Source organism: Microtus oregoni, unplaced genomic scaffold (genome assembly GCF_018167655.1).
Source record: "Microtus oregoni isolate MIOR12 unplaced genomic scaffold, Mior012 000002F_ref0000024, whole genome shotgun sequence".
Classification (NCBI taxonomy): Eukaryota; Metazoa; Chordata; class Mammalia; order Rodentia; family Cricetidae; genus Microtus; species Microtus oregoni.
In genome coordinates this window covers 75378459-75401060 of record NW_024543061.1, presented here as the reverse complement: position 1 = coordinate 75401060, position 22602 = coordinate 75378459, and the positions used below count along the sequence as shown (strand labels likewise).

At 46.7% G+C, this 22602-nt stretch overlaps 1 protein-coding gene and 1 long non-coding RNA gene across 4 annotated transcripts in view; one reads left to right on the top strand and one right to left on the bottom strand.

Moving 5' to 3' along the window:
- Nucleotides 1-6338: 6338 nt before the first annotated feature.
- LOC121433993 lies at nucleotides 6339-9981 on the bottom strand. Of its 2 annotated transcripts, none has more exons than XR_005972384.1 (3): nucleotides 9441-9549; nucleotides 7299-7944; nucleotides 6339-6777 (listed from the first exon to the last, which is right to left on the bottom strand). It is a non-coding gene; the product is annotated as an uncharacterized LOC121433993 (long non-coding RNA). The 2 variants fall into 2 exon arrangements; XR_005972383.1 differs by lacking the exon at nucleotides 6339-6777 and adding an exon at nucleotides 9777-9981 and having other exon boundaries at nucleotides 7153-7944; nucleotides 9441-9550.
- Nucleotides 9557-22602, top strand: part of Grin2b (glutamate ionotropic receptor NMDA type subunit 2B) — a 461714-nt gene continuing 448668 nt past the window's right edge. Inside the window, exons 1-2 of one of the 2 annotated variants that reach the window (XM_041632687.1) lie at nucleotides 9557-9686; nucleotides 10656-11090. The gene's annotated coding sequence lies outside the window, so the exon portion shown is untranslated. Of the gene's footprint in view, nucleotides 9687-9939; nucleotides 10056-10655; nucleotides 11091-22602 lie in introns of those variants that run through there. The other variant, XM_041632695.1, reaches the window with a different exon arrangement.

Here is a 22602-nt window from a genome sequence, read left to right as displayed (position 1 = left end):
TTCCTTCCCTCCCACTCCCATCTTCCCCCTCCCTATCCACTCCTGTTGCATACCCATTCAGAAAGGGGCAGGCCTCCCACGGACTTGAACAAAGCAGGGCACATCATGTTGAGGTAGGACAAAATTTCCCCTGCATCAAGACTGGACGAGGTGAATCCAGCATGGGGAAGGGGTCCTCAAAAGCCAGCTAAGCACCAGAGACAGGTTCTGATCTGACTGCTAGAAGCTTTACAGAGCTATATGATTGTCATCTAACACATGCAGAGGGCCTAGGTCAGTCTCATGCAGATTCCCTAACTCTTGGTCCAGGTCCACATGCTCCCACACACTCAGGTCAGCTGTCTCTGTGGGTACCTTCCCCACTTTGGCACCTTCTTATCAGTCTAAAGGAATGTCATTGAGTTGAACAAGGCATCTCTTTTTAGCTTACTAGTGGTCTGGAATTTGTCACCCCCAAACATTCTTTTTTTTTCTCACCAGAACTGTTACTAGAAACCAGGATCTAGGCTGTCGATGTGCCTGTTGTCATTGGAATGCCATTGCTTGTAGGCCTATACACTTGTATATATAAAACTTTCAGCATTGCTCACAAATGCTGCCTTAATACGACTGTCAACAACAGACTTACAGTCTGAAGCTTCATCTCTCAATAATCTCTTTCCTCAAGTTATCAGGCAACCAGGAAACATAGATTGTGGCCTCAAATTGTCACTTGTTAAGGAAGGGAAGATGAGCCTTTACAATGCTGACACCTGGCAGTCACCTCCAAATCACCGATGGAAATTGGCATCATTAGTCTTGGGAGTAGCTTTGTATGACACCTGAAATGATACAGCAGGGAAGTTGGCAATATTACCTTGCCAGAAAATATTATCCTTAATCTACTCATGAGGAAAAGAAGTCATGCGGGTCTGCCCTAGCCTATAATGTTGGCTGTGATGATTAATCTTGCCAACTTGGTGGCATTTAAAATCACCATGGAAACAACTCTGTGGGCATGTTGGGAGGGAATTTCTGGATTGGGTTAACTGGGGTGGGAAGAGCCTCCTAAATGTGGGTCCTGTACTGAAGAAAAGGGGAAAGGGAGTCGAGCAGCCATGTCTGTTGGTCTCTGCTTCCTGATTGTGGATGCCTCACTCTCTTGCCACCATGATGGATGGTACCCCAACCTGTGAGCCCGACCAAATCTCTCCTTCCTAACGTCGCTTCTTGTCATGTTGATGACAGCAATGAGTAAGGTAACTAATATGCCCACATTATTTAAGAATACCAGCATCACCAGGTGTTCTGTCATGAGCCTATATTCCTAGCACTCTAGAGATAGAGGCAGCAGGGTTGCAGGTTCAAGGCCAGTCTGCATTCTATAGTGAGACTGCCTCAGTGAAGCAAAGCAAAGCAAAGCAAAGCAGAAGGTAGGGCCATGTGAAGTGTAAATCAGACAGGAACTATTCTACATGAAAATGGGCTAAGGGGACAAGATAAGCAAATAAAATAAGTGACAAAGGATGTTTATGCAATAGTTGGAAACAATGCCTATTGGTTATAGTTATGATGTCTGGGTATGAGAGGGCATCAAGATGGGAAATGTGCTTATACATTGGGGGCTTTGTCTGTGACAGGAAGCAGACCCCTCTTTCTGTAGATGTCGGTAGATAATGAACTAAGAAGGTAGGCAGTAACAGAGTGTGACATTTCTCATTGTGGTGCGTCTACCAGAAATTCTGATAGAGCTGCAAGTGGCCTTTCGAGAGTAGAAATGAAGGTGGTGAGGAGGTTGGGGGGAATGATGCCCAATGGTTTCCTTTACTGTAAACTTGTCACTCACACAATTCGGATGATATTAAAACTTAAAAACCAGTCTTAAAATTGAAATCTGCAAGTGAGACAGGGTGAACTGACTCGGGTTCCGAAGACCCTGCCCACCGGGGAGCATCCTGTGGCAAAGTTCAAGTAGGGTCACCATATGGTAGCAGTCTCAGCATCACAGAAAAGCCTTCTTTAAATATTTACCGACCTTCTTCTTCAGGCCTCTTCCAAGTCCTTCACTTAATCATCCAGACACTGCTGGAGGTGCTCAGAAGGCTTCAGGGACTCCTGGGGAGTCTACATCACAAACCTCTCAGGGCACTGGGTCTGTTGACTTGTGTGGATTGGGGGGGGTGCGGGGTTCGCCTTCCACCATTTCAGATGGAAGCCTCAGAATTCTTCTAGGGCACCAGGAGATGTCCTCCCCACGTTTTATGCTTGCTCACGGCCTGTCAGTCTCCCCACAGGCCCTCTTCTTCATCTCACCCCATCCCCCAGACTCAAGCAGCAGATCTGTAAGCTGCTTGGTTTACATTTCTGTTAATAGAGCATGACGTGGGTTCCCACTGTCCACTGAGACTGAATGGTGCAGGATGGTAAGCGTTCCAGAGGTGAGCAGGCACCACTACCCACCTAAGCTACTCTTGAGATGGGTTGGCCTACCAAACAGGGTTTGAGAAAGAGAGGGTGCCCCCTTGGGGGATGACACGGACTGCTCTGAGAGTGAAGATCCACTCGGGAGGAGACAGAGTGACATGGAAGCATATATCGGTGTCATTGGTAGTGCTCACGGTGTCATTGGTACCACTTGCAAAGAGAGCCCTGCCATGAGAGAAAGAAACCGTGCAGAGGGCGAGGGGGCTGGGAAGAGTCGAGGAGTCTAGTCCATCTCCATTTCGTTTCATTCTTTGCATCATTATCTGACGGTGTCTGCTAAGACATCTCACATTTTGTCTTCTGAGAGTGATGACATCTCTCATCCGTATTGCTGATGATGGGGAAAAAATAGGCCACGTATCCTAAGCAGCCTGAATAATGTGAGAGTAATATCTTGTCTGTGTGATCATGACAGTGAGGTTCTTTTGTGGTTTGCTCAGTCACTCACACACACATACACACACACTCACACACACACAGATATTTAGAGAGATGAAAATTAAGATTCAAAGTAATTTCTATTAAGGTGCTACTAACTAACTAACTAACTAACTAACTAACTAACTAACTTCAGGAGAGATGGCTCAGCAGTTAAGAACACTGCCTACTACTCTTCAAGAAGAGCTGGGTTTGAGTCCCAGCTCCCATATGACAGCTCACTACCACCTACAAACTCTATTTCCAGGGGACCCACTGCTCCCTTCTGACCTCCTTAGGCACTATACACACGTGCTATGCATTCATACATACGGACAAACACACATGTACATGAAATAATTGTGTCTTTGGTATGTTAAAGGAGAAAACGTCAACAATAAAGAAAACAAAACAAAAGCCACACCGGTAAGGCAATGCCAACTCTAACTGTGCTCAACAAGGACTTGCTTCCATTTTCCTGCAGGAGGTGGGCGATTGTAGAAAGAATGTCCAGAGCAAATCCCCTGCTCCCAGGTCCACTGGACACTTCATACCTGCGTCTTCCTCTTTCCTAGCATCTACCCACCTCTGTAGCACAAAAACCCAGAGACAGAAATTGGGGTTCAACCTGAAGGTCAGAAAAGCATAACAACCAAGCCACTGGCTCTTACCTCTACCTCAGTCGGAAATGGCGATCCTGCCTCCAGGAATCTCAGAATGAGACTGACTGAGAGTTGTCTCCTCCCATTTTATATTCCTCTCTAGGGCTGGGATTAAAGGTGTGCACCATTACCACCTTGTTTCTATGGCAAACTAGTGTGGCTACTGGGGTTAAAGGTGTGTGTCACCACTGCCTGGTCTATAAGGCTGACCAGGGTGGCTGTTCTACTCTGTGAACTCCAGGCCAGCTTTGTTTATTTTACAAGTGAAATATCACCACACATCTCTCTTGGTCTTCTTTGTTTCCCCGCCTCTGCTCCCTTGTAAAAGTTTTCAAAGAAGGCACAGTTAAGGGGCAAAGTGCCCCAAAAAGGTGCACAACAGACTCCATTTGAGACACTAGGGAATGAGTAAGCCTTTCATGGTTCCAGGACAAGTGAGTCCTCAGACAAGGGGTGAGAGTTGTTTAACTATCCATCTGAAAACGACCCTCTGGGTTGAACAGTTAATATCATTATGATAAGTTCAGAATAGGAATTCTTAGAAAAGAGTAACCATGGGAGAGGCATTAAAATCGAATGCTCTGAGCCGGGTGGTGGTGGTACACACCTTTAGTCCCCGCACTTGGGAGGCACAGCCAGGCATATCTCTGTGAATTCCAGACCAGCCTGGTCTACAGAATGAGTGCCAGGACAGACGTCAAAGCTACAGAGAAATCCTATCTGGAAAAATAAAAAACAAACAAACAAAAAAAGCGAATTCTCTGTCTGTTTCCTGTGCTCTCCGAGAACAGCAAGCAAAGGAAGATGTGTCAGATTTAGCACAGGCTTTCCTATGCATGTTCTCAACTGAGCCTTTAACAAATTACTTTCTCAAAGATTAAAAACAATTATCCAAGTGTTTTCATCAGAAACCCGAAGGCTGCTGTTTCTTAGGTTAAGGAGAAAGAGTGGACGGACTGAAGCGAGCGCTACTTCAGAACTGCAGCTCCTCCTCGGAAGACACCCACCTTGTTTTTTTAACGTCCCTCATCCCTCTCTCGTTGGTACCTGGAGTTTACCAATTAACCGAAGATGACTTCTCAAGGGATGTATAGGGATCGGCCCATGGTCCCCCTCCTCAGGGTTGAGAGTACAAGCTTGCACTATAATGGCTATGCCTGGTTTACAAAGGATCTACAGACTTATCTACTTATTGAATTTATTTCCTGTTTGTAAGTGGGTCTGTTTAAGCATATATGCATCATGTATGTGCAGTGCCCACACAAGCCAGAAGAAGATTCCCCGGAACTGGAGTTACAGGTGGGCTTGAGCTACTATGCGTGTACTGGGAACAGAACTCAGGTCCTCTGGACTAGAATTTAAGCATCTTAATCACCAAGCCATCTCTTCATCCCCCAATGTGTCTATTTTAATCATACTCAGCAAATTAGAGTTTTGTTCAAAGAATCTGCTAGCAATATTTCCCACATGAAAGGGTCTCAAAAGTTTCAAAATGGGCTCATCAGCATTAAATTCCTAAAATTTTTTATAGGCTTGCAATGGAAATCCAAATAAAGAAAGTTGAACATAGTTCACTGAAAGAATTTAAAGACTGATTTTTTTTTTTACTTCAAATATGATTTGGAAAGACACTTTGGGACTTGTTAATAAAACAAGCTAGGGCTCAAAGGTCGTTGCTTGGGCCATCGTGAGAGAGTCCCGCTGTCCGTCAGCTTCATTTTCTTATTAACGAACCAAGAGAAAACTCAGATGGAAATCAAGAAAACGGAGAACAAGAGCTGAGGCTGAGCACCACCATCAGCAGAAAGTAATCTGGCAGAGAGTCACAGCCCTCCTCCGACACCAATCACCTGGAAACCGGAGTTCCCAAAGAAGAAAGGAGAATTCGGAACAGAAATAATGAGCAGACTCCAGCATTATTTGCTAATCTAATTAGTGAGGTGGGGTGACTCACCTAGGACACCTAGGAGAAAAAGATTTCAATTCTGTCTGATTTGAGATAAAATCCTGACACCGGCAATGATAACGTAAAACCTGTAAAGCCGTTAAAAACCGGAGTCTTCAGTTCAAGATAATTTAAGGCTAGTTAAGACAAGTTGAAATACTTATAACATTACAACCATATAAAAAATGAAATTTGATGATTCTTTCCCAAACTTGACAATTACCAAAAAAGCATATTTCATGCCTACCAATAAAACAGTCATTATTCTCAATTTATCTCCAAAGTGAAAAACAGCTGCCAACTGGCCATGCTGAAGAACAGCTTGGATCGTTTTGTTATTTGATTACTTTCATAGACATGTTACTTTAAACCATTATGTGAATAGATGCTCCAAGGTATGTGTTTTAAACATGAAAGCTAGTGCTGCAGAGTGTCAGGCAGTTCCCGCACAAGAATTGTTATTTAAATTTTTTTGTTTCATAACATTTATGAATATTAAAGAATTTTAAATTGTTGTGATTTATTTCCACATTTTAAGTATTCACTTTCACAACATTTTTTTTTAAAAATTCTTTCTCTTAAACAGGCATCCTAAATTTTATAAGCTCCAGGTTTGACTCTTGTCACCAGTGTTTGATCTGAAGGCCATCGCCATATCTACATGTGTATATATGTGTGTATATATATATGCATACATACATACACACATACATGCATACATACATACATACACACACACACACACACACACACACACATAGTCCTGCAAGGTATGGGCTTTATGTCTGCCCATTAGCTGAAGGACAAGTGTTTGCAGCATTTCTGCAACCCTCTCTTTGAGTCCAGTCAGCTGGCAGAATACATTCAACTACGTCCTTAGCAGCCCGAGGCAAGAGATTTTCCTCAATACACAATGCTCCAAAGTGCAATCCCCCATTTTCTCCTGGAGATATTGCCTGCCTTGTAGGCAGAATAGGAGGAAGCAAATGTCTTCCTTGCAAAGCAGGGAAAATAACATTACAAATTCCCGCGTCTGAGTGGTCCCAAGGTAGTTTTTGGAGAAGTTTGTGGATGGTAGAAGCCTGGCTGGGTGGCTCAGGTGTGGGATTCCAGTTCCTCAGGAGGCCAAGGTGGGGCAATTTCAAGTTCGAGGTTTTCTGGGCTACCTGTGGTGCAGCCTGGGTGACATCCTGAGGCTGTCTCAAAATAAAAGTAGGAAGGGGGCTTGGGATATAGCTCAGTAGTGGAGCGTTTTCTCCGCAAGTGCAGGGCCTTGAGTTCAACCAAGTTCTGAAAGGAAAGAAACAGAAGTGGCTTCTAGGAAGGCTGGGAGTGAAAGGGAATTAACCCTTGGTTCCGGCGAATGGACACTTTGGAGAAGGGATAGCTCCTTTCCCTTGGTTTCTAGGGTGACTTAGTCCTAGCATCAGAAAAGCCACGTAGGAAAGTGACCTCAGAAAATCCCTAATTTTCTAAATAAGCCTACACATTAAGGAACCAAGCGACAAGGAGGGCTGGAAATGTTATAAAGTACAGTAAGAAATTCTCAGAACAATTTATTTTTTAAAAAAGGAACTAAGCAACTCGTTGGGAAGACAGGAAATATACCAAAGAATACAATTCTAAGGTGAGCCTCATGAAATCGTCTTTTTATTATAGGTCAATATGGTTACTTCATGTGATTGAGAGTGTCATGATGGAATTGCCAATAATATTGCATGGCTCAACGCAAATGGCTATAGGGCTATTATTTTTCTTTCTGGCTAGCCAGTTCTTCACCCAGTGTGTGGTACGAGTAATATGTTACATACCTGGATGATACAGGCAAGGTGTATCTCTCAGTCACGGAGTCAACTGTCCTCACATCTCTACACGCGGCAGGTAGAATCAGAGTGTGATGTTGGGCAAATGTCCCCTCTCACTCGCAAATCCCGGAAATGGTTACAGAAATCAATTTAGGCTTAGGTCACTAAAAAGCATGCCCGGAGGAGGTTAGACCTTGAATTAGACTCCCAAAGGAGAGAGTAGGCTGCATTGGAGGCAAGGGGTCTGTGAGTTCTTTCTTTGCTCTCTGCTAGCAAACGTGGACAGGCTGAAATGAAAATGTTGGGTTTGGGCAAAGAGGAGAATGAAAACACAAGAGAGCAAGATGCAGTTTGTAGAAAGGAGGATGGGAAGAGGAGGTGGCCGAGGAGGTGACAAGCAAAAGAAAAGGAAATTTAGAAAATCGATTGACAGCTCGCAGGAGTGCTTGCGAAGGCGTGGATCCCATTCTGAAGGAGATGACCATTTCTGGAAGACCCAGGACGGAGTGCTTCTGAAGGGCCCACTGGGAACTGGCTTTGGGCATCTGGACTTTCTTCCAGCTGCTAGCAAGGTGCCCAGAGAGAGCTTGCGACCACTGCTGGGTGCTGCCAGCGGAACCTTCCACAGCTGTCCAAAGGGTAGCCGAACACCCTGTCTTGGGAAGGAATCAAAACGGTCACAGGGAGAGTAATTGGCTTGTGAACACGCGGTATATATTTTTTTTCCATTCTCATGTTTTAATAACATCACATTCCGAGAGCAAGCCTGAAAGTCCAGGGAGCAGGACAGCATCGCTGTTGAGATCTGGCCTCAGGTCTTCCTTATGCTGTCTGCTCTAGGGACCAGAGGTCCCTGGTTGCTCCCCACACAGCACTGTTTCCTGTGGGTTGTGAAGCCCATTGTCTCACCGCTATAAAGTTCACCCTACCCTCATATTCTGGATCATTGAAGAAGCGACAATGGGTGAGGACAAGAAGGATGCACCTACAAGAATAGTAATATTGAAAAATAAATAACACTACAAGTGGTCACGAGGACCCCCGAAACATAAAGCAACTTAAGCAGAGGGAGAGAAATGGATGCTGTTTTCCTTTTTTGAGAAGCTGGGTTTGTCAGCGCTAAAAAATAATTTTGTATGGGGATTATTCGTTTGTCTATCATCATTTCTCATGATCTTTAAAAATACGCCATATACTTCAAAAAAGAACCCCAAAGTCCTCAAATCTTCCCGAGCAGCCAGAAAAATCACACACACACACACACACACACACACACACACACACACACACACGTACAATTCAGCCTTTAATCACATTCACCTGGTTCCCTATTGTTTTCCTTTATCTTCCTGCACTAAGACAGACCTTAAGCTCCCTGAAGGCAAGAATTCAGCCTTCTAGTTGCACCCAGCACCCAGACCGCACGTCCGGGGGGGGGGGGGGTGTGTGTGTTCAATGTCCGTCTACGGTGCCGCCTTTGAGCTTTTCGCGCAGCTCTGAGCGGTGGTCCATGGGGGCCACCTCGTCCCCTCACCCCTAAGCCGCCCTACATCGCTGCTATTCCTCGCCGCGGCCAGGAGGAGGCGCCACGGACTCGGGATAAGCTTTTCCCACCCCCTTGCTACCCCACTTCCCCCAGCTCATGACGTGAGAAGCAGCCTCAGCCAAGAGAGTCTTAGCAGTAGGAGTGAGGGGGTGATGGAGGGGGTTTGGGGGTGGGGAGGGGTGGGGGGTGGTGAGCAAGAGGACGCGCGTGCACACACACCCTGCCTCTTAGGTTTCTCCTCCTGAGCCCGAGTGTGAGAGGTAGGGTGTGTGTGTGTGTTTGTGTGCGCGCGCGAGCGCGCGCCTGTGTGGCACGTTCCTGAGTGTGAGACCCAAATCAAGACCAAGACCTTTGATGTCCCCGCCCTCCCAGCGTCGCCGGTGATTAATACCCATTTTTCTTACTCTCCCCCCTCCTCCCCTGCTTTTCCTCTCCTGCTGCCGAACGTTTGACTTGCCCCCGCCCGCTTCCCCTCCCCCGGCTCCCATCATCACCAACTGGAATCTGGGCTCTCCTGCCTCTCCACCCCCCTCTTCTCTTTTTTGAGAAAGGAAGGTCCTCCCCCACCCCCTTTCCAGCACCACTTCCTTGGGCTCCTTCACCTCTAGGAAATCTCAGGGCTTGGCTCTATGGAGAAGCGCTCCTCGGGTCAGGCTGCCTCTCCATCCTCGGCATCCAGCGGGGCTGGCGTCCGAATGCAGTTCCTTCGGCTCTGCAAAGAGTCTTAGTGAACTTCCCAACCCCGGAGACTGATCCATCCATCCTGCCTTGCAGGAAAGGGAACCCCTCAAACCTCAACACCCGCCTCGCCTCTCTGGACACTGCCACCGCGGAGGCGCTCAGAGCCGGTACGTAAATGCTCGCTTTGGAGTCTCAATTTTGGGGATTTGGGGAAATCAGGCAGATAAAGGGTCGAAACCTTGGCACCGTTAACCAACCTGGTGTTGGGTACAGCGTTTCGATCCAGCAGCACCCGGCACTTGGTAATTTGGATAGGGCTATTTTTTTTTTTAACAAAAGGATATTTTGGGGAAGAGAGAAGGGGGGTAGGGCCGCCTTTGATCTTTCTGAGGGGCTAATCCCTTCTAGTGGAGAGGCTGGGCAGCGGTGCCCGCGGCGGGAGCCACGCGCTGCGACCCTCCAGTCCAATCCACTGGCTGCAGGTGCAACCCGGTGCGCTGCACACCAGCGCGGCGGCGGCGTGAGTGTGCACGGGGGTGAGTGTGAGTGCGCGCGGGGGCGCGTGCGCGTCGGGGGCGTGTGTACGCGCGTGTCAGTGTGCCCCTTCCAAGAAATGCCCAGTGTGCGGCCGGTGCACAATCAGAACCCATTGAGCACGAGCCCGGGGTGGGAGGAGGCTCTCCAGTCGGAGGAGATGAAGAGAGCGAGCCAGACATGTCAGCAGCATTGCAGATGGGGCTGGGGGCCGCACTCGCTGGCGAGTTAAGTGGGGATGGTGTGCGTGTGCGCGCGCGCGAGTGTGTGAGTGTGAACTGCTGTGTGGAGCCTCCTCTCCCTGCCTTCCTCCTTGCTTCCCACTTCCCCCTTTCCCTCTCTTCCATTCAGGTTGGCTTTCCCCACCTCTCACCCATGCCTGTCCCAGGAATGGTATAGGCAGACCTTTTCTGAATTATTTATAGATGGGTGCCAGCTGTTTTCAATTCCTCTCGCGTGCACTCTGTGGGAAATGCAGGGTTTCCTCCCCCCTTTTCTTATAACGACTTGATATATACATATATATATTTCCGGCATGCATTTTGCTCACCCTCCGGGGGACACGCGAATCAAACCCTGACCTCCTCTTTTTTCCCCCTTAGGAAGGGGACGCTTTGGGAATGACCATGCTCCACGGAGGGACGGAGCCAACCCCGAGCTTCTTCACACAGAGACTTCTCTACTAAAGCTCCAAAAATTAAAAAAAAAAACCGTAATTGCCAGAAGACTCCTTAAATATATATATTCGGGCCACTAACCTCACATGCACATGGAATAATGACTCTGGATTCTGCATTGTGAGCTGCTTTCCACACCCTGAGATTCCCCTTTGCATTAATTTTTTTCTTTGAATTTGCATCTCTTCAAGACACAAGATTAAAACCAAATTTACGCTACATTGGATTTTAAATCTCTTCCGTTCCTTTATCCTCCGTCTTTCTTATGTGGATATGCAAGCGAGAAGAGGACCCTGGATATTCCCAACATGCTCTCTCCCTTAATCTGTCCGCCTAGAGGTTTGGCTTCTACAAACCAAGGTAGGGCACATTCTATTTTATTCTTTCTCCTCACCTGGGGTAGGGATGCTTCGTTTTTGTCTGTCTTTTCCATTCCCCCAGACGGTTTTTTTTTCTGGAAGAAAAAAAAATAGCATGCTATCAAAATAATGTTGTTTTGGGGGAAAAGACTTTTGTGACAAAGAAGGGAATCTCCAGGTTATTTCTTTTCCTTCTGTCATCAAACAGGTTTTTGTTTTTTGTTTTTTTTTCTGGGAAGGTGGTGGGGGTGGGTGTATGCAGGCACACAAGATGTTGGAGGGCGTAAGGGGTGTATGTCTGTATGCAGACACAGCCAGCCAGGACCTGTATGCTTTGCTTACTTAAACAGCATTTTATTCACCCAGAGCTAATGTTAAACCTTGATGGGCATCTAGATATTTTTCTCCAAGCTGAGTCTTTTTCCTTGCCATCTTCATTTCTGTTTTTTCTATCTCCTGTCTTTACCTTTACATGCTCTGGAAAAATAAATAAATGCATAAAGATATAAATACATACATACATGCATGCATAATGGTTGGGATTACTAGGGCTATTGCCCCGAAAGCTATTTGGTGTCTGAAGAGACGGTTGACACTAGGCTCACAGACCCCAGGAGCCCTATTGCAGAGGGGCAGGTGCAGAGGGGGACTGGCTTGGTCTTAGAACACCTGGATTCTGCAGGCAGAAGACTTCAACCTTAAACTGGAAAAGAAGGGATCCTGTCAACATTCTGCTTTTCATTTGTATCTTTCCCCGTGAGCTATTCTTTCCGAGCTGTAAATTTCTCCTTCTGTCCACACATCTATTTATACCCACACATCCTCCAAGCAAACTGTTACTTCCACACTCTCGCAAAATGGCTCTCTTGCAGAGTTCTAAAGCGCCGTGCATGTGGAAGGGGTGCAGAACCCGACACGTGAGTCTTTGTGTTAAACAAAGAGATGTGCTGCTTGCATGTCTTCGCCCTGTACCCGCAAAAATAGGTTTGATATTTTCATTTTTATCCTCTCATCCGTTCTAGCAATATTTGAGATGGTCCTACATGTGAAATATGTATCACATATATAATACATCTATAAAAATGTGACAATATGTGAACTATGCCCAATCTGTTGGGCAGCATTTGACAAGAGAAAGAGCAGGAGCAATGGAAGCAGCTTAGCTAACAGCCCTTCTGCTGGTCACTCAAGCGAGCCAAGACAACTCTTGAGAAAATCAGATCATCCCGGGCTTGAGGGCCAAGATGGGGGTCTGGCTGCTCACCACCTTTCCACAATGACCACATACCTTCCAAACTCCAAAGACAGTCTCAGGTGGGAGTGAGGCTGGGAAAAGGTCTTCAAAAATATGGAGTTGAGCCATGGACATTCAGTAGTCCTCCTCCAAATACATCCCCTGACCCTCTACCAAGTCATTTCAAAAAATAATCATCCTTTAAAAACAATCTAAAAATACTAAAGGGTTGTATGGGAAGTAGTGGAAAGTCCTTGGCAGTCACTCCAAATGACAGTAGGCGATAGCTCTTTATTGTCCAGTTAAAGATGGATAAGGATGCTTTCTAAATCTACGGTTCCTCTCCCCTAGGCCTCATTCTCTGAGCTCTCATTGCTGGAACACTAATCTGTAACCATGGTGTAAGGCGAGGGAGAGGGTGGGATCCCAGTCTGAACCCTGTTCTCACCACGTCTACAAATAGCTGAGGTTATCTGGTGTGTGCTCACCTTAGAGACACCTGAGCTGGTTCCCTGTCTATGTCTCATCCTTCCAAGTGGGAGGATGAACTCTTCATTTCACTTCAAAATAAAAGAGAGGAATGGGTAAGGACATGAGCTCAATGTGCCCAGGGTTCGGATGCACGGACGGACAAAGAGAGGCGGGTGTCGGCGGGGCACACAGCTTCTTTGGCATCCTGGTTGCCTGTGGCAGTGCTCTGAAATGGAGTAGGTCTTGGGAATGTTCCCTGGTGATAAGATCAATAGGGGGTTTGGGCAGGGTCACAGCCAATTCCTTCATCATGCACGTCAATAAGGTGAAGCCAAGTTCCAAACTGTCACGGTTGGCCCTGGCCCAGGCACTAGGCAAAGGAGAAGAGGTTAAAATGGTGGAGTGTTGAGGAAGAGAAAGCTAGAGAGAATTGAGAGGTGGAAAAGACTCGCTAGGGGTCAAGGAAGCACTGCCACAGGTGGCCCGAGGTTACTTGGAACTCAAAGCCATTTTGGGGACTCTGGTGAGGAATCTGTGAGTCCCATCATTGTGAGCAGTGCCCATGACTGTGGTTCAGTGACATTCTGGGTCTTCCTGGGGTCATTGTTCTGGCTCTCTTCCCTTCCCATCATAAAGAGCTGACTGGGTTCTTTGTCTTCTTGCCTTTTGGCATCACTCTTGTGGCGTGGGTGGCAAGGGACGTAGCGACACTGCTGTTGGGAAGAAGGACGAGTTGACTTGCAATCAAAGAGCCTGTGGTCGGTAACGAAGGAAAAATTAATAGACCATGACGACTCAGGAACGCAAGACCAAGGATGTGGCTTTAACAGGAGTAGAACCACTTGTGGTTCTAGTTCTGGGTTCCAGGTATGGTGGTGCATGATGGACCAGGGAACAGAAGGGCATGGCAGATGCCAGTGTGCAGGGAAAGAAGTAGGGCGTGCCGCTGACTGGCTTAATTTCTCTCTCTTGTTGGTTCCCGCTCTAGGAAGCTTGCCCATGTGCAGATTCTTGGCTGTGTGATCTTTGTCAGGGGTGGATGTAGGTAGGCAGAAAAAGTAAGGAGTGAAAGTGACAGGAGAGGAGGCAGAGGAGGAGAGAGAATTCCTTTAGTTGCAACTTTGCATACCAGGTACTGGGTTTGCAAAGGCTGGCTAGGAAGAGTGGCTTCTTCTGGAGGGAGGGTGAACAGCAGGGGACTACTTTATCCCTGAGTTTTTCTTTCATCTCCAGGAAGATGATTTTAGAACTCTGGCCATTTTGTCAGACCTTCAACACCATCCATCCGGGTATGGGGAGGGTCAATGGCCATCTTAGAAACACAGGGATAGAGGTTGACAGACGAAGAGCTAGAGGACCAAGTGACTGTTGCATGATGGGAGGAGCAGGACCGAGTGGATCCTTGGGCACAGCACCACCTTTAAAGGGTGTTTCCATCTGCTGTATGGCTATGATGAGTCCAGGGAAAGGATTTCTTCCCTCTAATGTTTTCTTCAAGAACCAAATGAAGGTAATATCTTCACCAGTATTACAAGATACTGCAAACATTTAGTTGATGCTCGTGGACTATGAAACACTGAAGGAAGTGGGGGAAAGGAAGTTGGACAGGAAGAAGCCCTGAACTCAAATTAACATCTAGAACCGGAGAAGAGAAGGAATCCAGGGCTGACCTGGCCGTTGTGTAAATTGTAAGCAGGTGTTCCAAATGAGAGGCCTCTGTCTTTAACAAGGAAGCTGGGAAATGACCTCCTGCTCATCTCGGGTGTCTTGATGGGGTTCAAGAGTAGAGGCTGCTGAAGTTAAGATCGCCCCCCTTTTCCTTGCCATTTTACATTCTCCTGAAGAATTACTTCCTTTCAGTGAACTCTGTTTTCAGTCTCCATGACCCTACCCAGGACTGGGTGCTACCGCACCGCTCCCCTGTAAACAAATACAGATCGGAAGAGTTGCTGGTGTAATGAATTGTTTACGTTTATTAAAGCGCCTCTCCTCTTCATAGCCATGGAGGAAAGCTCCAGGGAGAGGAGATTAGTGGTTGAATTGGCATTATCTTCCAGATGGGAAGATGAGAAGAACAGAATGCAGTCAGTAGAGGGAGCACGCAGAACTCAGAGGAGGTGGGTTCCTGAGGTCTGGATGCAATTAGATGCAACTCCAGCTGCCTGTCTGTGACTGTTCCTCCCATCCACTGGGCGGATGAACTTTTCGAGGTTTGTAGACCAGAGAGATGTGAGTTCCGGGGCCGTTCTTCTTTGCTTTGTGTTCTAGTATCTTATTTCCTTCTTGTCACTTTCAAGTCCCCATCAGCTGAGGCTGGCAGGGGAGAAACCTAATGTTTGTGCTGTCCCCTTGGAGCAGTTACCACAGCGGCCCCAAGCACTGTGATTGTTTGTCCTTTCTGTGTTTACTAGCACGTATTTGAGGCTCGGAAGGCACCTTTGCCCTGTTCCTTTTCTAAGAAGTTCACGAGCTCTTCAAGGGCAGGGAGAGTTGTGTATTTTCATCTTGGAATCGTTTGTACTCAGTGCGGAGACAGGCATATGACAGAAACCTGGAAAAACCTCAGGAGAGTGCGCAGGGAGAGGCCGCACACTATCGGTCCTGCAATACACCATCGATCGCAAGGAGAGGTGGCCGTTGTCTGTGGACTTCAGATGGCTCCATCGTTACTTCTCACACTTTACTGCATCTAGAAGTCACACGGGGTGCTACAAAAATACACACTCTGCTCGATAGGTCTGTGGGAGAGGCCTGATATTCTGAGTTTATCACGTCAGAGTTCTTGTATGACAGGCTTAGGGCCACACCATCTGTACGTCTGAACGCCATCATGGTGAATATTGAATCTCTCTCTACTTTTCTGGCCCTACAGCATCTTTGCTTTTTTTTTATTTAATAAGAAAACAACTATATGTTTAATTTTACTTGCTTCTTATATTTTTTGTTTATACTTCTTCTATCCATGTAGACCGTGGTGTATGTTTTCTGGTCGGGGCTGTCTTCTCATTTTCTCCACTTCTTAGTTTGTCTTTATTAACACTCATTTCTCCCTTCTCCCCCACACTGCTGTTGACTTTTAATTTAATGTATCTTCATGATTTTTGCTCTTATTCACTTATTCAATAAACACTTGATAAAAGGCCAATATGAATCAAGCGGTGGAAACGGAATCAGCTCTGCGTCCTCTCATAGCAGATAACCTATATCCTGGAGGTCTCGAAGGACACAGCATGAGCTTAAGACCTTTAAAGGCGAGAGTGGGCTGGGGTGAAGCGCAAGGGATTCATAGAAGGGTTTATAGTTGAAATCTTTCCTGAAGGATAAGCAGGAGTTTTGGAGGCGAGGAGGGAAAGGTCATTTAAGGAGCATGCGTCGGTGTAGGACCACTGGCGTAGACACAGATCCTCTGTGTCTTGAATCCCTGACGACCAGCACAGGAGTGTGCTGCTTCTCCAGCTACGACTCTCTGATCACAAGTGACCAGGGGAGAGCGAGGGCTAAGGCTCTCTAATTGCTGCTTTGGTGAGTCTATAGTTAATGACTCCTCACCCGATTTGTTAGACCTGCCTCTAGAATGAGCAAATGATGGAGTTTTCATTTTAGACCACTGGATTGCAACTAACTTTATTGATGGCCATTACAAAGAAAGGGACAGCTGTTAGCTGATTTGTGTCCAAGGAGAGAGCTGGATCCCAGCCCAGGCCTGGCTACTTGGAATGAAGGACCGGCCCGGCCCCATGCGTTTCTCGAGTATTGAGGTAGAAGGCTGCACCATTCACCCACTAGCTGCCTTCTCTAACAGAAGGGCAATGAGAACAGAGGGGCCCGTTATTCCCAGGAACCTCACAACACATTTACTGGAATATCCTGATACTGTAGAAAATTTTGCTCTGTTTGATGCCTGAGTGTAGGAACTGTAAGAGACATCTTGGTCGCCTCTTGCTTAAGATGTAGCATGGGTGCTTAAAGGAAGATGAATTTGAATGGATGGTTCCTAAATTATTTTTTCATCGGCTTGCGTCTCCCACATTCTGCTACCTTTCTTACTCTCACCCAATCTCTATACTTGGTGAAGTGTATTCATTTTATTAGGACAAGCTTATTATGAAGCTCTATCTGAAGATTTGATTTTTATCTTTCCAGTATTGGGAATTGAACCTAGGGCATTGTGTATGTGAGGTAATTATCACTGTATACATCCCATATCTCCCTTACCCATAAAAAACCCACTTCTTTTGAGAGCACGTACTTAGGCTGGCCTTGAACTCATTTTGTACCCTACCATAGCTTTCAACTTATGATCTTCCCCCTTTAACCTCCCGAACGGCTGGTGCTACAGACAGTTGCCACCAGGATTAGCTTTCAGCTTGGAAACTTTTAAAACGTCCATTGCCTATAAAGAATACTGTGGGCATGAAGATACGGGGAGGATAAATGGGCTGACCTAAAGGGCACACGTTCGAAGGTGACTGGAGGGGCAGGGCAGGAGAAGCAGTAATAAAACTGCTCCTTCCCTGGGCACGGGAGAGTGGAGCAGAGCGGAGTCCAGACTGGACCTGTGGAACGGTAGACTTGTTCTCCCTTGGGGATGGGTGTTTAAGGGAGAGGAGATCGCCCGAGGACAGAGTGACGAGGACAATGTGTGTCCGATTCCTTTACTCTGGCCCTTTCCCCCGGTTCACATTCTTCTCTGGGTCTCTGTTCACTGGCTCAACCATTCATAATTCATAATCTATGTCTCTTCCAGAAAGAAATATCAAGTTTTCAAGTTCTCCTTTGTCTTTATGGAGACTTGCTCATGACTTTGACTGGTTGTGTTATCTTAGGAAATTAGGTCTGGTTTCTTTGGAGTTGCAGGACTTCGTGAAATAATGTTGTTTAAAAGCGCTACATTATTAACAAAATGGGGAGAACTATTCCTGTGGTTTATGTGGTGTGTTTAATCCTTCCCCCCACAGCTTATTCTCTGTGAAAGCGACCAGACTTTCTAAAGCAAGGTTCCCATTCTCGGATGCCATGGTCTATTCACACCCCTACAGCATCTTGGTCAGAGATCAGAAAGCCCTCATACCCCTCCCCCACCCCCACTCCACATACCTATGTACATTTGATGCTTGTGCAGTGACTACCTATTCTGGACAGTAGCCCAAATCACCAAATGCATCAAATGTGCAATACGTTAAAATGATAAAATTCACATACAGTGATGCATATGATTTGTGTATGTGTGTATGTGTGTGTGTGCATGCTATGGGGGTGGGGGGAGACGACACACACATGATGCTGGTAGGCACCCCTGTATTTGTTTCATGTCCCTCTCCCACAACCAATTATCATTTTAAAACACCAATGCGGTCCCAAGGTTAGCAACATGGGGGAAACCATGGGTCTGCCCACTGAATCTTATTTTTGTGCCTCACCGCCTGCGCAGTTCTTCTCCACTGGTCACCTCGGAACGGGTGTCCCTTGAGTTAGCCAGTGATGGGCGCTCACTGTAGGCCAAGTCTTCAGAACTCAGGGCTCCCTCTATGTGTCAGGAATGTTTGTAAGGTTCCGTTTCCATTGTCAGTTGGTGATGGAAGGGAAGTGGTCTCGGGGCGTGGAAGTTTGCATTAGGATGTGTGCTGCTCTTTGCTTCATGACTGTGTGCAGAGCTTTGACTCAGGGCCTTGGTTTTCTCTAAGGCAATGGTGTAATGCAGCTCTCCTTCACCTCGGTTCAGCAGCAGAGTGTAAAAGAAAGCAAGTTTTAAAAGCTCAACATCTCAAAAAGATGCACAGGTCCAACCCTACACTGCTAAGTTAAAACTCTCAGGGAGGGGCTGGGGAGATGGCTCAGCCGCCAAAGTCTGAGATCCTGAGCTTGAGCCCCAGAGCTCAAGGAATAAAAACACAGCTGGAAATGTCAGTGTGTGCTTGTAATTCCAGCACCGGGGAGACACGGACAAGTGAAGTCCTGGGGCTCACTGGCCAGCCAGCCTAACCTGCATGGTCAAAGCCATATAAAGACCTTTCCTTGAAAAACAGGATGAACCATGTATAAGAAATGACATCTGAAATTGTTCCCTCACTTCTATATACACCCAAGAGTACATGCATGCACACACACGCGCACACACACACACACACACACACACACACACTTGCATAAACATATCTCAGAATTGAAGCAGTAGCTATTCTTAAATGTCTCTTAGGGGAATCTAATGTGTTACCATCTTATTTTGTTTTATTTTATATGCAGTCTCACTGTGTAGAGCAGGACAGCCTCACACTCACTGTGTAGCATAGGCTGGACTCACACTCACTGTGTGTGTAGCATAGGCTGGCCTCACACTCACTGTGTAGCATAGGCTGGCCTCACACTTGTGACAGAGATGTGCCCCTAAGGCTGCATGAGGGGCCATATTTGATGACTGACAAGCATCTCTCCTCATGACACAATCTAGCATTTTAATTTTACAGTTAGATCCTGTTGTGTAACCGGGAGAGGGTCCCGGAGTCTGGGATCTGAAGTCATTGAATGTACAGAGTGCTCCCAGAGGGAGAAACCTTGGTTGGATTAAGGACAGTGCTCCATTGACCCCAGGTCTGATCTCTCCCAACACCAACACAGGCCTGGGTGTTTCAGGTTAGGAAGCACAGGGCAGACGCTTTTCCTGATACCCTGGGACAGGTGCGTCTATGAAGTAGGGTGGCTGCCTTGGGTTCTGCTAGCATCCTCTGCTTTACTGAGATGGTATTGAGGGTGCCCCATTTCTTGTTTCAGAGAAAGCCTCATTTCACTCCTTTGTACCACTGTACATGCAGGAAAACTATTAATAAATGGGGCTGGGTAAGCAGCCCCTGATTGACTGGTGAGGGCCCTGAATGGTGCAATTATCCCGAGCAGTTGGAATTCACTAGGCCCCGTGGCCCTCCCTCCCTGTGCCTGAACTGGGATATTAAAGGCACGGAGGGAAGGCAGAGGGTAGGAGGCATTAAGACGTCGCTCTTTTCTGACTGTAACTTTAATCACCGATTATTAGGCTGGCTGGGCTAATAGTTTTCTTGCATCCTTCCTCTTCGGCTTCCTCCCTTCCCTGTTCTTAAATAAATGTGAAGCTAAATGCACAGTGGCAAGAACAGAATCCAGATTTATGGGTCTGTTTTCTTTTCAAAGACAAACCATTGTTCTCTTTTGGACATCTGCTAATAGCCACAGGGGAGGAGAGAAGAAAGATGGGAACGCTACTGGTGTTCAGGGGGCACGAAATATTCAGGGGTAAACCAGTCAAAGTCCGGATGTCAAACCTCTGCCGGGTGGCCTTTCATAGGCAGAGCATCCTGAACCTGAAGACACTGCAGCCCTAGTCCTGGCATCGGCTACTATGTGGTTCAAGGTCTCCTTCCTGTGAGTTCTGTAGGGCCAAAGTGGATGCTCATGGTTTGCGGCTCTTGCCACCCCGGGAATGCTCGCAACTTTCTGGGGGCATGGAGAAAATGTCAGTACTTTGAAGATTTTGTCACTGTCAAAATCCTGACTTTTTCCAAGATGGGGTTCAAAGAAACTACCCTGGGTAAATACATGTGCACATTCGTGACATTCCTTGATTCGGTGGCCCATTCGGGTGTTTGACAAAGGGAACACGTAGAGCTGATATGGGGAAGTGAAATTAATTTTGTTTGTGAGACCGTTGTTACCCTGCCTACTGCCTACGCCATGATGACAGGGGATTTGTGTTCAATGTCACTTTGTGTCCTCGGTGCTCAGGACAGAATATTTGTGCATGGCTAGAACTTGGAAAAGGTGGTAAAGATGGCATTGCTGATGGCGGCGCCGAGCCGACATCCACTCTGCATTGTTTCTTTGCCATCTAAGTACATCTAGCTGCTTTAAGTGGGATGGGCTGAAGCTGAGTGCTTAGTTAGATACAGCTTATGCTGAAGGGATGCACCCCTCCACCAGCTCCCCACTTCAATGCTAAAGGGATGCACCCCTACCCCAGTCCCCCCACTTCAATGCTAAAGGGATGCACCCCTTCTCCAGCCCCCTCACGTCAATGCTGAAGGGATGCACCCCTCCCCCAATCCCCCCTCTTCAATGCTGATGGGATGAGCCTCCTCCTCTACTCCTCCACTTCGCTGGGATATAGTCCAGATGCTTTCAAAAGCCATGCCAAGTTTAACTGTGTTCTTTAAATCCTTCCTCCAGCTCCACCTCAAAGGGAGTATCCACCATGAAGCCTTTCTTGGTCTCCCTTAGAAGAAATAAACTTTCTTGAGTTGTTTGACCCCAGACTCCTTTTCAGTTTGCCTCACTCTTTCTGAGACGGCTCTGGGAACAAACTTCTTCAGGGGTTTTCATTGCTGTCCCCAACACTGTCACCTTTTCCAACCCTGGAGTTTCTAGAACTTATGGGATCATTGTCACTCAGGTTTACGGCCTCTCCTCTTTATCCTGTACTTGTTTACGAAGATTCTTTGGCTTCCGGATGAAAGCTGGCACCGAGATTCACAAGTGATCTTTCCGTGACCATAGCAGGGAGCCTATGATAGTGATGGAGCTTGCCTCGATGTTATTGAGACAGATGTTAGAGGAAAAGGACTGAGAAGGTTCTGGAATTAGGTAGCTAGAAATGTTAGGGTGTTTGTAGAGGAACGAAGGATTGAGAATTACAGCTGTCTGCCCAAATATGGCAGTCACACAAGGTCTTACCATATCTTCTCTTGAGACAGCTCCCTATGGAGCTGGGGTTTTGAGTTGGCCAAAGATACTCGTGGTGTGCCATAATATCATGAGTTCTGTGGACCTGGCTCATCTCATTTAATCCTCATTCTAAGGCCAGTGTTATTATTTGGGCTCCTTAGACAAACAAAATGAGGATTAGAGAGTTAGGGCATACCCAGATGTAAGCTGCAGCCAAATTTCCAAATTACGTCTCCTGAGTTTAACTAACCCCTGGCACTTAAATTACAGACAGCTTCTGTTGTGTGATAATACAGGACGATGTGGCATGCAGAGGAACTCATTAGCATGATAGACTCTGTGTGTGCGTGTATGTGTGTGTGTGTTCATGTGTGTCTACACACACCCGTGGTGGTCAGAGTGTCATAGTCTCTCTGTGCTTTACTGTTTAGACAGGGTCTCTCACTGACCCTGCAGCTCACAGACTCAGCCGGACTGGCTGCCCTGCAAGTTCTAGGATCCTCCCGTCTCCACCCGTAATTGGAGTGTGATTACAGATTTCTGTGGGTGCTAGGAATTCAAACTCAGCTCCCTGCAACTGAGAGGTAAGCACATAGCTGAGCTATCTCCCCAAACCTCTACCATGACGAACTTTGACATCCCATCGGAAGCAAATCTCTTTTAGAATTTCCATCTTTAGGCTTCACTCTTGGCAAAAGGCAAAGTTGTTTTTAAAACGAAAACAAGCATTCCTCCAAAATAGCCAATTTCTGGACCTTAATTTAATTTGATAAGGGATGAAAGTGAGACATTCATGGTCTGGTCGGTCAGTGCACTGTCTTCTTTCATATACAAATAGGCTTGGGCAGACCGATTTTAGTCTCTTTACATTCTGTAAATATACTCTATTCTGACTTAAAGACTTCAATTTCCCCAGCATGGAGTCGTCCTCTTCTCCCTGCTCCTTTAATCATGGACATATTAAAGACTGTTCATTTTCATGTACATCTTTCTATTCTGAAGCCCATGTCAAACTTCTACTTCTAGTGGAGAGTCAAGTTAGAACCAGAGAATGACAGCCGGGGGATATCACTTCCATGTTGGCTTCTGCCACAAGTGTAAATTTTATTATTGGGACCAG